The sequence below is a fragment of the Enhydra lutris genome, unplaced genomic scaffold (genome assembly GCF_002288905.1).
Source record: "Enhydra lutris kenyoni isolate GAN:26980312 unplaced genomic scaffold, ASM228890v2 scaffoldscaffold94, whole genome shotgun sequence".
Lineage (NCBI taxonomy): Eukaryota > Metazoa > Chordata > Mammalia > Carnivora > Mustelidae > Enhydra > Enhydra lutris.
Window position 1 is genome coordinate 4,002,068 of NW_019154178.1, and position 12,487 is coordinate 4,014,554.

At 51.9% G+C, this 12,487-nt stretch overlaps 1 long non-coding RNA gene and 1 other non-coding gene across 6 annotated transcripts in view; both read right to left on the reverse strand.

The window, feature by feature from the left end:
- LOC111139025 overlaps positions 1-12,487 on the reverse strand; it is a 77,341-nt gene that overhangs the window by 30,974 nt on the left and 33,880 nt on the right. For all 5 annotated transcript variants that reach the window (XR_002640074.1, XR_002640073.1, XR_002640075.1 and 2 more), the window contains 3 exons: positions 8,928-9,191; positions 7,146-7,730; positions 6,638-6,775 (listed from right to left, as the gene is read on the reverse strand). This is a non-coding gene — a long non-coding RNA (uncharacterized LOC111139025). The remainder of the gene's footprint in view (positions 1-6,637; positions 6,776-7,145; positions 7,731-8,927; positions 9,192-12,487) is intronic.
- Positions 7,026-7,099, reverse strand: TRNAR-UCU. The gene has a single exon. It is a non-coding gene; the product is annotated as a tRNA-Arg (tRNA).

Genomic DNA, 12,487 nt, shown 5'->3' on the forward strand with positions numbered 1-12,487 from the left:
ACATGCACGCGCGCACGCACACACATGCACACACGCACACTCACGTGTGCGCACTCACGCAGACGCTCCTCTGCCAGGGAGCAGAGCAGCCGCGCCCCGCCAGGAGAGCAGACACTGGACCAGCCGCCGCGCACACACGCCTGTGTGCCACCGGAGCCTCGGGCCAGTCCAGCTCCCGCAAACGGGCCTTGAGACCGTCCGGGAAGTGGTCCACAGGTCTCCGCACCGACTAACCCCGCGTCCCGCGCTCCCTTCAAACGTCCAGCGCCTCCTCCTTCCACCTGCTCGGAGCTTAACTGAAAGGGAGGAGGCGGCCTTGGAGGACAGGAGGAGCCGTCGTCTCTCCTCTCCCGACGTCAGGCGTGCAAGCCCGCCCCGCGCACACCTGCACTGCACGCTGTCCACACCGCAGCGAGAAAGGAGGGCCCACCGGCTTCCCCCAAAGCCTCCGCAGGCCGGCAGTCTCCTTCCCTCCGCCTTCTCACACCCTCTCAGACCCAGGCACCTTCTACGCTGTTCTCTGAGCTGCAATGGGATCATCTTCCTAAAATGCAAATCTAACCACGCAGTCTTTGGCTTAAAATCTCCAGTGACTTCCCTTCGTTTCTCAGAAAAGGACAAAACGCGCTACAGTTCCTACGCAGCCCTGTGGGGTCAGGCCCCTGCATCCCTCTCTGACTCCGCTCCCCTTCACCTTTTGCCTCCCTCTCCCCGGTGGGACCACCCTTGCCTCCCATCCTCTGCCCTCTCTGCCACCGGACACCTCGAGTTCCCTGTTCCTCGGTCGAGGAAGATCCTTTCTTCGTTCTCGGCCTTGCCATTTCCCAGTGATCGTTCAGACTCCGCTCCAGAGCCGCTGTCTGGAAGAAGCTCCCCGCCTCCCTGAAGACCTCAGTGCACCGGCTTCGGGCCTGCCTGCCCCATGGACCGCCCCTTCACTCACAGCCCCAATTTTATTGTGATCATCTGTGTCATCTCATCAGTGTGTCCCAGGACCTAGTTCAATGCTTGGCACATAGTAGGGACTAAATAAATGTTTGCTGAATGAGTAATGAATTCACGTGCATTCCCGGCCAGGTTTCCAGCCCCTTACCCTGTCTCCAGAGTATCTTCCCCTTCAACTCGGAGCGGGTGCTCAGGGGTCTCAGGCTTATTTTTACTAGGAATGTATTTCTTTTCTTTTGTCACTAGGCTAAGCCAGGCACCCGTATGTGCAGCATGGCAGGTACCAGTCTTATCATCAGATTTAAGGCCAGCTAATTATTTCTGTACTTAAAAAGTGCAGCTATAAGGAAATAGAACCCCAAATTTGTACTAGAATGTAGCATAAAGGAATGTAAGCCTTCAAGAAAATGCTGTGCTTGGCAAAAGTCTCTTTGCTTTTGCTCCTGACATCTGGGGGTCATCAATCCCTCCCCTCTGCTGTCAGGACCAGGCTTAAGGATACAAATTTTGAAAACACTGTTAGAAGTTTGTGCATCATTGAAAAAGAAAAAAAGTTTGGGATGCCTTCAAAATAAATATAATCGGTACTAAATTGTCTGCTATTCTGAATGCTGCCATTTCTCTCCCCCAAAGTGGTCTATAGATGTAGCAGAAGAAAGAAGAGATTATGAGGGGCTGTTAGTGATTCCCGGGTGATACTCATTCCCAGACTTGGGATGGAGGAGGGTCTGTGGCAGGAAATGCTCCCAGGAAGGGCCCTGGGCAGGAGCCAGGAGCCAGGAGCCAGGAGCCACTCTCTGGGCTCCTCTCCCCACACCGTGGGGATGGACTGGCCTCATCCCCGGCTTTAAAGCCCTGTGCTGCTCACCAAAGAGGCTTCCCAGGGGCCTCTCCACAGGCCTGCTGAAGCTTGTTCCCCATCCCTGCACAGTCTCCAGGGTCAGCCCCAGAGAGAAAGGTGGGGCCCCCACAGCGACCGCAGGGAGAGGACGTGCCCTGGAAGGGTAACTCCATGCCTGTCACTGCCCCTGGCACTGCATGACAACGAGGCATTTCCAAGGGACAATGACATGTGGCCCATGGCCAAGTCCCCCACATCCTCACCACGGTCTCCAGGAAACCAGCCTGATGGCTGGAACACTGTCCACAAACAAAGGAAGCTGGTTTGTGTTCTTTCCCCCACTGGGTATCTTACAATCCAGACAGTTTGACATTTTACCTTATTTAATTCTGGGTATTATTTGGCTCATCTCTAGCTGAGGAAACCAGGCTCAAGTGGCCTAGTGAACCTCTGGGTCATACAGCCAGCAAACAGCAAGACCTCAGACTGAGTCCCAGGTCCTCTGTCCCCCAGCCGCCACTCCCACTTCCTCCCCTGAGCACCTGCTCCCAGGGTCTTCTATCATATGCATGTCCCACCACTGCTCTATCAAGGACCCCTCCTCAAGGTGCTCGGGGGAACAGCGTCACCATCCCAGAAGCAGACAGATCCAGCTCCCAGGGAGGACACAGCGAAGTTTACAGACATCCGATTCCATTATAATTTATAGAAATTACTGAGGACATAAACACTGAAATCCTGTTTGGGGGAGTCAGTTCCATTTGCTATGGCTTTTAAACACAGACAAAACGCACATTTTTGCTCGTAGGTGACAACCATTGTAATGGCAATAAATAAAAGTAATTAGTTCGCAGACAAAACGTAAGTGATCCATGCCAGCTCCACTCTACCGAGATGATAAATCACTTTTCTGGGCGGGTATTGTTACAAAAGCCTCCGCGGCCGGTGGTAACATCACCACCACTTGGGAAACGCAGTGCCGCATCTCGCTGCTTCCACCTGCGACACGCCCCGTCCCCGGCCACGCTCTTCTTCACCCACAGCCCAAATCAGCCTCGGACCATGTGAGTGAGATGCCATCGCTCCTCCGCTCAGACCTGCCGACGGTTTCCATGAGCATGAAGGAACGCCTGACCCACAAGCCTTAAGTCAGAGCTGGCCGGCAGGTCTCGAATTGCCCCGGGGAAGCGTTTTGAAAATCTGGTGTAATTTCTGATTTGGTGAAGACTGGGCGCCACGACTTGCTGTACAGAGGAAGGGTCCCTGGGCCTGGCGCATCCCCTCCCACAAGGGGCAGGTGCATCTCACATGATTCAGGCTTGCCTCCTGCCGTGTACTTCCTTTAAATGACCTATTGAAAAGCGAGCTGTTGGTATCTGGGCCTCGAATCTCACTTGTTTTTACATATAAATACAGAGAGCTTTCCGCATGATTGAAAATGTCCTAAAATATCCATGAATGCAAAATGCTGCGATCTTTGCCAGAAGATTGAATTTGTTTGGATCACGAATTTATTGACAGCGAGTACCAGTCTGGAAAGTCACAACAGCATCCCATGGGGTCTTTAAGTGGGGCAGGAGGCACGCCTGCTCTGTCCTGCCCTAACACAGCCCCAGCCTGGCACTGAAGGGGACTCTTCAGATCCATGACTGCTAGTATGGCATACAGGTCAACTATTACAAACTTATTTCCTTTTACTTTTGTCTTATATTACAATGAGGATATTATGTTGATTTAATTTTGTGTACAGGAAGCTTACATGACCTAGGAATGTCACTGCTGGAAAGGAAAGGAGAAGCAAGCAAATCTGGCCTGACTTTACAAGGCCAAGTTGCGTGTGACAGGCCAACAGTGCCACCTCTGTGACATGCCCCAGATTAATGTCTGACCTGGTCTCCCCATGCCTTCCTCTGCCCTGACCACGCGGACCTTGGTGCTGTCCTCCAAAGCCATCTAGTTGGTGCCCACCTGAGGGTCTCATTGATCCCTCTGGTTTCACTCATTCTTCACCCAAATATCTCCTCCTGTGACAGTCCTCCATGATCGCCAGGCCTATCGGTCTACCTCTTCTCTTCAGTTAAGTTCCTCCCGCAGGTACCTCTAGGATGCTATCATAATGGTAGCTGCCCATCTGTCCTTCATCTGCCACAAGAACACGCACCCCCTGCAGGAAGTAGGCAATGGTGTTGTGGACCCCGGGATGGAGGACATGGTGGGTGGCAGGAAGCAGGAGCCTGAGGAATATTTGTAAAGTGAATGAATTCCTGCATGAAGATACTGCCTGTGTTCCTGGTTCCTAGAAGCTACATTTCTTTCTCTCCCTTCGACATAATTTATAGCCAATCTAAGTCAGCATTAATTCTCTAAACATATCCATCAAATGCCTACCATATTTTAGACACTGAGAAAACAGTAATAAGTAAGGCACATCTTGCCCGCATAATGACCAGCTCTAGCACACTGAAGCATTTGAGTCCTCCACTGAAGTGACTTTATAGAAAAAAACACACCGATTTCTATTCTGCATTCTGAGTAACGTGACAATACAGAAATTATGATCTTCATAAATCAGAAGTTATTGCTCATGTATTAAGAAGGAAGCTATTATCTCATATAAAGAAATTTTTACCAGTGTGAGAAATCTTGCCCCCAGGGCTTATGATATCCTTCTTCAAGTCCCCAGGACACCACTTTCCCCAGAAACTAGCTGGTGTGTGAGTACGTGGAAACTTCTAATTACCTTGAGTGACAGAACTAATGGGGACCTCGACCTGCCTGGCGGAGACCCAGCTCCCAGCTAAGACACAGAGGGAGTGTCTCCTCTCTGAAGGACTCCACCAGCTGGAAAGATCAGTCTACCCTCTCTCCTGGGGCAGCATAGGGCAGTGTCAGCCCCAGCTGATGGCCCACAGCCTCCCTGGGTGTGATGCAGAGGGGCTGACCGCTGGGACCCTATCCTTTCCCCACTTTGCAGCCAGGTCTCCTTCCCACCCATGGAGGAGCTGGAAGGCATTGCTGACACACCCTGTGCCTCTGTGCAGAGCCGCACCACGGACTTTCTCATCATTCTCCCATCCGCAGGACACGCAAAACAACCTTGTCGCTATAAGTAAGCCGCTCAAGTTCAGAGAGGTTTTCTTAACCCAAGGTTTTCGAATTCCAAGGTCTCCAGGGGAAAGCAGGTTGGGGTGGTCTGTGGGCCTCAGTCCTCGCTGGCGGCGAGCCACTCCTAGGAGCTGGCCATGCTGTACCCTCATCAGACTTGTCATCAAATCTGAGTGCAGTGCCCGCAGGGACACACAGCCCCTCCCTTCTTCACCCCTACCCTCCCACCCCCACAATGTCATGTGGAGCCTTTATTCCTAGAAAGCTTCTAGAATCAAGCAAACCTTGGAACAGGCCACAATGAAATCGTACCCTTGTCCTGACCTTGAACGACCTCCCTACCTCTCACTGAGCAGCCCTGTTCCAACAGAATGACAAAGGGGAACCAGAAGGAGGTAGTACGCTGGCCATGGCTGAAGAAGGTGCCCGGTTGCTTTGCCAAATTCTGTCCTCACCCCAGCCCACCCCACAAATACAAATTTTTCCTCTCAGGCCAGAGCTTAGAGCAAAAAACACCTAGCGGGGCACCTGGGTGGCTCAGTGGGTTAAAGCCTCTGCCTTCGGCTCGGGTCATGATCTCAGGGTCCTGGGATCGAGCCCCACATCGGGCTCTCTGCTCAGCGGGGAGCCTGCTTCCCCCTCTCTCTCTGCCTGCTTCTCTGACTCCTTGTGATCTCTGTCTCTGTCAAATAAATAAATAAAATCTTTAAAAAAAAGAAAAAAACACCTAGCATAGGCAGAGCTAACAATAAAAGAAAGACTCTGGAAGGGTCTGCTTGGAAATTTCTGGCCCACACTCGTATCCTCCAAAGGACACATCCACGGGGCTGGTGGGAGAGAGTTAATATCTGAATTGATATTCTGCCCAAAGAACTCAGAAAGGGAAATCTTTACGGGCTCTTAACGGCAAGAATTTTAGGTCCCTTTAAAGCACCAGAGTACTTCGAGAGAAGCTCAGGTGTTTCAGTTTTGTGCAAAGGTCAGGTGTCCTAAAGGCAGAAAACATCCCTCTCCCACCCAAGTGCTCCTATCTTCCCTGTCAGTTCCCACCTCTTGGCAGGGTTTGGTGGAACCCTGTGTGGATTGGCCCCCTCACCCCACGCCAGCTTCCCAGAGCCTGAGGGCAAGCCTGTGTCCGCTGGATGCCCGTGCAGAGCCGCACCTGGGAGAGATGTTGACTCCCCAGCAGAGGGAGGAGAGGTGTGTGTCTCAGGTTTCCTGGGTTCACCTGGGGTGGAGGTCACTTCCTGGCATGGGCAGCTCCCTCTAGCTAATACGCTGGAGGCCACGATATGCAAGGGAGAGTGAGAGCCAGCCCAGCCCAGAATAGAAACCCAAGCTCCAGATCTTGCTGAATGTGGCCATTCGATGAGGCAAGGAGGGGGAGCAGAAGTGAATGCAGAACGAGAGAGGGGTGAGAGGTCTTGATGGAAACGGAGAACTATGGAAATAACCCCCCCGCCCCGTCCAAGCTTGCCCTGCAAACAGGAAAAGCTACCAACTTTTGCAGGAGCATGAGACCTCTGGGTTCCCTGGGACGAGCTTATCTGCACTGATCATTCCTGTGCTGCTGGGCAGCTTATCCCACTGGGACAAAGAGCAATGAGTACCTCTCACCTTGTAGATGAGAAATGGAGTGATGCACTTTCGCACAAAAAGCCGCAGGAATGACAAAGATGGTGAATAAATTGTCCTCTGCATGACCCCATCCATCTCCTGACCAACCCCGGTCAAGGCGGCCCTTACCTTAGAGGACAGCTGGACATTTCCTCATGGGCATGTGGGTCCGTCTGCCTTTTTGTGTTCTCAGAGGAGAAGGAGGGAATCACCGTGGTCCCAGAACCCGTGGTCTGGCACCTCGGTCCCTGTATGCCAGTGATCCTTCTAGGAAGCACAGGAATCAAAGGCTGTGTCAGTCTGGCTGCTGACATCTGAGCCTTCGCTAGACAATGAAAATCCATAAAGGAGGAACAGAGAAAGAATGAAGGGGGAGGGAAGGTTAAAGGAGAGGAGGTCCAGGATTTCTGGGGAAAGGGGTTTCCTTTCTCTTCCCCAGAACCTCCAGGGACAGATAAATACAATTATCAACCTAGCATGACAGCACACAAAATAAAAGAGGCACCTGCCAGGTGACCATCTCTGCCGGGACTCGAACCCGGAACCTCTGGATTAGAAGTCCAGCGCGCTCGTCCATTGCGCCACAGAGACCTCACCACACACACAGCATCAGCACCAGAACTGAAAAAGCACATACCTTCTGCATCACCAGCCATCTCGGCATCCTGCTCCGAGCGGTGGGGGGGCAGGGACAGCTGGAAAATCTGGAGTGGAGATCCACCCGCCGGCTCCGTCAAAGCTTTTCTCAACACTGTGGGTTCTGGGTCCTCGGGGATTGGAGGAATAGGGTGGTAGTCATTTTCAGTCCCAGGAGCTCTGATGGGGTATGATGGAGCTAGAGCCTTTGCTCCTTCCTCTCCATCCCTGAGGGAGGATGCAGGAAAGTCTCTCTATTCTCATGCTAATCAAGCAGAGCCTACCCAGCCCCGGGAGCAAACGGAGCTGCTCTACCTCCCCACCCCTCTCCCTCACTGTGGTTTCATCCCAATCCCGGTACACTCAGATAGGGGCTGGGCAAAGCTGGGGGATTCAGGAAAGCCCTCCTTCCCTGAGACAAAGGAGCTGCTCCTGTAAAGAAGCCATGTGAACGGCAGTGGCGGCACAGCCCGGCAGGGAAGCCGGGCTCCTGGAGGCAGGTCCAGCTCTCAGCTCTAAGAGGTGCATCTGTCAAGCCCAGGAAGAGAGACCCAGAGTCCGATGTGATGTGCCTGCAGCATCTTCACTGGAATTACGGATGGGGAGGAAACAAAAGAGTGGTGAGTGTTTGTGGTGTGTGAGTATGTGTGTGTGTGTGTGTGTGTGTGAGAGAGAGAGAGAGAGAGAGAGAGAGAACACACAGGGAGGAGGGAAGAGCGGCACTCCCTAATGAAATACAGGTGGTCCACACACAGCCCTCCCGGAACACCTACCTGCTCCCCTTCCCCCACTGTCCCTAGCTCCAAGGCTGCCATCCTTTCTTCCCGGGACTGCCTAATCTAAAAAGCAGGGTATCTCAGCTGCTGGGTTTCACAGAGGCATCCCAGGAGAATCAAATGGGCCAGACCTCCGTAACCATATATAAAGACCTCCACACCCAGCCCAGGTCCAAGAAGACAGCTCCTCTTTTTAAAAGCCTCCTTGAGAAGATGCAATCCCTAATCCCTGCTGGTTGCAGTTTTCACCGTCCTGCTTGTCCTGCTTCTCCCTAATCCCAGTCCTTCCTGCCCCACCTTCAGGCCTCTCTCTCCTGTTTGATTGCCAGACACACCAGGGGACAACTGTCCTTTATGCTCCCAATGACAATGCATTGATTTAAAGACAGATTCAGTGTTCCTCAGCTCACTCTCACTCACAAGGTTACAATAAAAGCAGAGAACTGATTCGGGCTCCCCCCACTCCCCTCCCAGTAAAAGCTTCCCTGGCCCACCACCCGGGACACTGCCAGCTGACTCCAATCTCAATTCAAGACCAACTCTTCTAACCTGTGAGACCGGCTGATGGCCAAGGGAAGAAGAACGTGGCAACACAACGTGCTTAGACTGGAAGGTCTTGAAGGCCCTTAGAACTCTAAGACTCACGCTTCCCTGCCCATTCTGAATGAGATCTGGGCAAGAACAGGACCAAGATGCTTCAATCAGGTCAGGGGTCAAGGAGATGACCAACACCCATGGGAAAGCAGCCACCCCAACCAAGCATGTCTTCCCCCTGGGACCCAGGGCCAGGAGCTCAGAATAGGGAAACTAATGTTGTATCTATACTAAACATAGAGCAAAAGAGCCCAGAACAGGCCATTCTTAATCCATCTACCCCAGACCACTCCAAGAGCCTGATGCACGGAGACTTACACTGACCAGATATTGCATTACTAGGGGGCGACTAGGAACAAGATGTTAGTCGAGGGACGAATCAGGAGGTCCATGTGCCTATAAACCCCACATACCAGCCAGGATCCACATGGATGCCAAACGGGTTCTCAGGACATGTCCCACCAGGCTCAGTCAAAGTGCCCTTACATGTAGACACACACCCCCTGCTCTTCATAAAGATGTTGTCCTACATGCAAGACATCCATCTGTCCGGAGCTTTGCCCAAAACTCTGTTGCATCTGAGGAGCTCACATGTCCCCCACACCCTGAATGAAGAGATCAGGTCCCCAGCGTGTTCCAAGAGCTTCACTCATGGCTTGCAATGTTCCATCTTGGCGCTGGGGATAGAACGATGAGGGAAAATAAGGACACAGTCCCAACCTCCAGGACACTGTGAGCAGATCCCAATGTAGGAACTACTCTGAAAGACGTATGGGAGAGAAGAAAACCAATCTTACTGCCCACCAAATAAGGTGTCAAGTTTCCAAGTGTCCACAAAGACCCCAACTCTCAAAGCAGAAAGATCCAGCCGAAATAGCCAGCTGTAGCCCACTGGCCTCAAACCCTGTGAAAATTACCTTCTCAGCCCACCACTTCCCCATTACAAAGTAGGGCCAATACGCAACACTATGGGCACCGACAAGCCAAGCCTTCACGGTGCAGGTGTCAGCATCCTCTTCCTGCCTCTGCCCCTCGAGTTACAGCTGTTAGCTCTGCCGCCTGAGTCACCTCCTTCCTGAATAACCTTCCTTTCTCTTTCCCTCACCCCCACAGCAATCTTCCCATTCTAGCAAAAAACCCCTTTCAGGACCCCTTAGACTCATCATCTGTATCAACAAAAATCCTCCAGACTGCCCAAGGGCAGAGATGTCTCTGATGCACCCCGTTTCACTTCATCATCCACGAATCAACGACAGCTTCTTGATAAGTGTGAATAATGTCTCTAAACTTGGTTTTTAATTTAAAAATAAGGAGGGAAATAATCAGAGAAAGTGGCAGCTTTAACGAGGCAGGCTGGAGGGTAAACCATTCCAAATGATTGAAGACAACACATCTTTTTCTTCTTTGAAACTAGGTGTGCCATTTAGGCTTATGCAAACCGAGTCGATTCCCCTTCCAAAAATTTTTTGTGCTGATTTAATTCTCTGAAGATCTGTGACTCAAACATTACTCATGCTCTCACTGAATACCACTCTTTGACCCCACAGAAAAACTGGTGATGCTCATACATTATTTCATTCATAAAGTGTTGCTGGGATACATATGATAAATTCCAAAAAAACGTCTTCCATTGGCCCAGGAACAAATACAGTTAAATCTTAACACGCTACTGTGGTCTTACTCACAGCTTCCCTGGGGGCCTATCCCGACCAGCCCGAATTTTAAATGCTCAAGAATTTAGATGGAGTAACACCATGAGCCAGACATTTGGACAACACAGCCTTGGACAATCCGTGATAGTCTCATCTTCCAGGGCCCGCCATGACCCAAACCTGATTCATTCACCTCCACTGGGGGATTTAGAAGGGGCTTAGACAGGCCGTCTTCTGTGTCCCCAACCACCATCAGTTTCATCCCTTTCTCTGCTCCTCCCTCCCACTCCCCTGCTGAGCACCTCTCGGCGAAGCTGAGAAAGAGCTCGGTGAAGTCAGGCCCACGCTGCACAGCTCACAGATGTGCAGCTCATAACTCCCTGTCCCTCAGAGAAGGGCAGCATGGACATCCCTCCAAAAGAAAGGTCCCTCCATTCTTTTCCAGACTTTTCATCCCCATGGGGTCTTGCCTGGTGCTCATGGTCTCTTTTTCTCATGCATTTTTTCTAACCCATCATAACAAAGCATTTATGTTCCTAAAGCATTTTGTTTCCTTCCTTCCTCAGCTGAAGAACCTGGTTGAAGATTGTTTATTCCCTCTTGGTCCCTTTTCCTGTCCTCAAAGAGGGAAGAAGTGAGATGATCCAGGTAACTAGTGGGTCTAGAGTCAAGCCAAAGGAGGACAGAGGAGGGCAAATTCTACCTGAATCATCACATCCTACATCCCAGGTCTAGCCCAGCACAATGGGTTACTCACAAGTCTCCCCAAAGATAGACCTGGACCCAATCTGTCCTGACAATGGACTGCACCTCCAGGCACTAGCCAAGGTCACAACAGTCTACGCAGAGGTCCACCCCCAAAGGAGTCTGAGGACGGCATCTTCCTGTTTGCCTGCCTGTTCCTCCCCTCGCAGCCTCCTCCAGGAAACTGTCCAGAGAATTCTAGAGCCTGTGCTCCAAGGATGCAAATTCTCTTTGGTCAAGAAGCATGAGGAAACCAGCAGCATGTAATGAAAGGAGAGGTAGTGGGCTAGCACGTCCCACCAGATCTTTCTGGGAATTTGGAGGGAGATGTTCTCTCTGCTTCCCTCCAATTTCCCAGTGAGTGAGTTAATTCCTGGTGCTACCCCTCCAGCTCAACCCCCACTTTTCCTCTCTAGAATCCAGGCTCTCTCTCTATGCCTGTAATCCTGACCCCAGGCCACCATCCTCATGTGTGTTCAGTACTAGGTCCCCAGTCTGTCTTCTTCTTGTGCCTTGTCACCCCCTCTATCTGTCCTTCTCCTGCAGAGCAGACGCATCACCTGTGGTCACGTCCTGACTTGGATGCCCCTCCCTCTCATCTTACCTCTCCATGCTCCTGTCCATCTCCCCTCTCCTCAATTTCCACATGTCGTTGGCTTTCCCTAATCCTTCCCCACAAGGTCTATCCTCTAACATGCCCAATTTCTTGGCCACTCCCATCCATTCTCATCTAGGGTCCATCTATTCCAAATACTACCGTCTACATGTGGCATTCCTCGTCTCAGGCACACTCAGGCCACTGCTCCTGTCTCAGCCCCCAGTGCCTCTGGCCATAAGGCTGTCTGATCTCCCAGACCTCCCAGCACCTCCGCCCTGGCCTGTGATCTCTGGGTCTGCCACTTGCTCCAAAGTGTTGGCATGTCCGTTCCTTTGCCATCAGGCCCATTTTCCTTTCCTCTAGATTCCATTCTCCAGATCTCTTTACATCCCCCCCCACCCCGCCTTTCAGTCCAGATCTCTCCTGTTTCCCAAATCTTCCGTCCATAGGACCCGTTCTTCTGAGCCTCCTTCCACCCCATCCACAGGCCACATTCCTGTCCAGAATGGCCTTTGCCTTGTCCACCTCCAGACGTCCATGAGCTGTCTGCTCTGATGGGCACCTGTGTCTGCTCTCCTTCCGTGCTGGGGCTCTGTGCTGTTTTAAAGCTGGGGGCCTGATTGGGCCCTGCTGATCCTCCAGCTCTGAGTGACCGTGTGGATGGCCTGGCAATGAGGCTCCCCAGTCTTCACAGACACCACAGGGGCCCTGGTCCATAAAAGGGCAGAGGCTCTATCTAGGCCAGATACTACAGGCCAGAGGCCAAAGAGTTAGAAGACAGACCCTTCGAGCATCAGTGACTCTGGTCACAGGCCCAGGGGCTCGAGAACCTCGGCTGTGCCTAATATTGGGAGTAAAAGGGATTTCTTTGTCCTTTAGCTACCTCAGCTCCACTTCCCGTTGAGCTTGGAAAAAGCCTAGAAGTGAACTTCATACGCAGACTCTGTAACAGCCAAAGAAGATCGGTGTCCATCTTCTA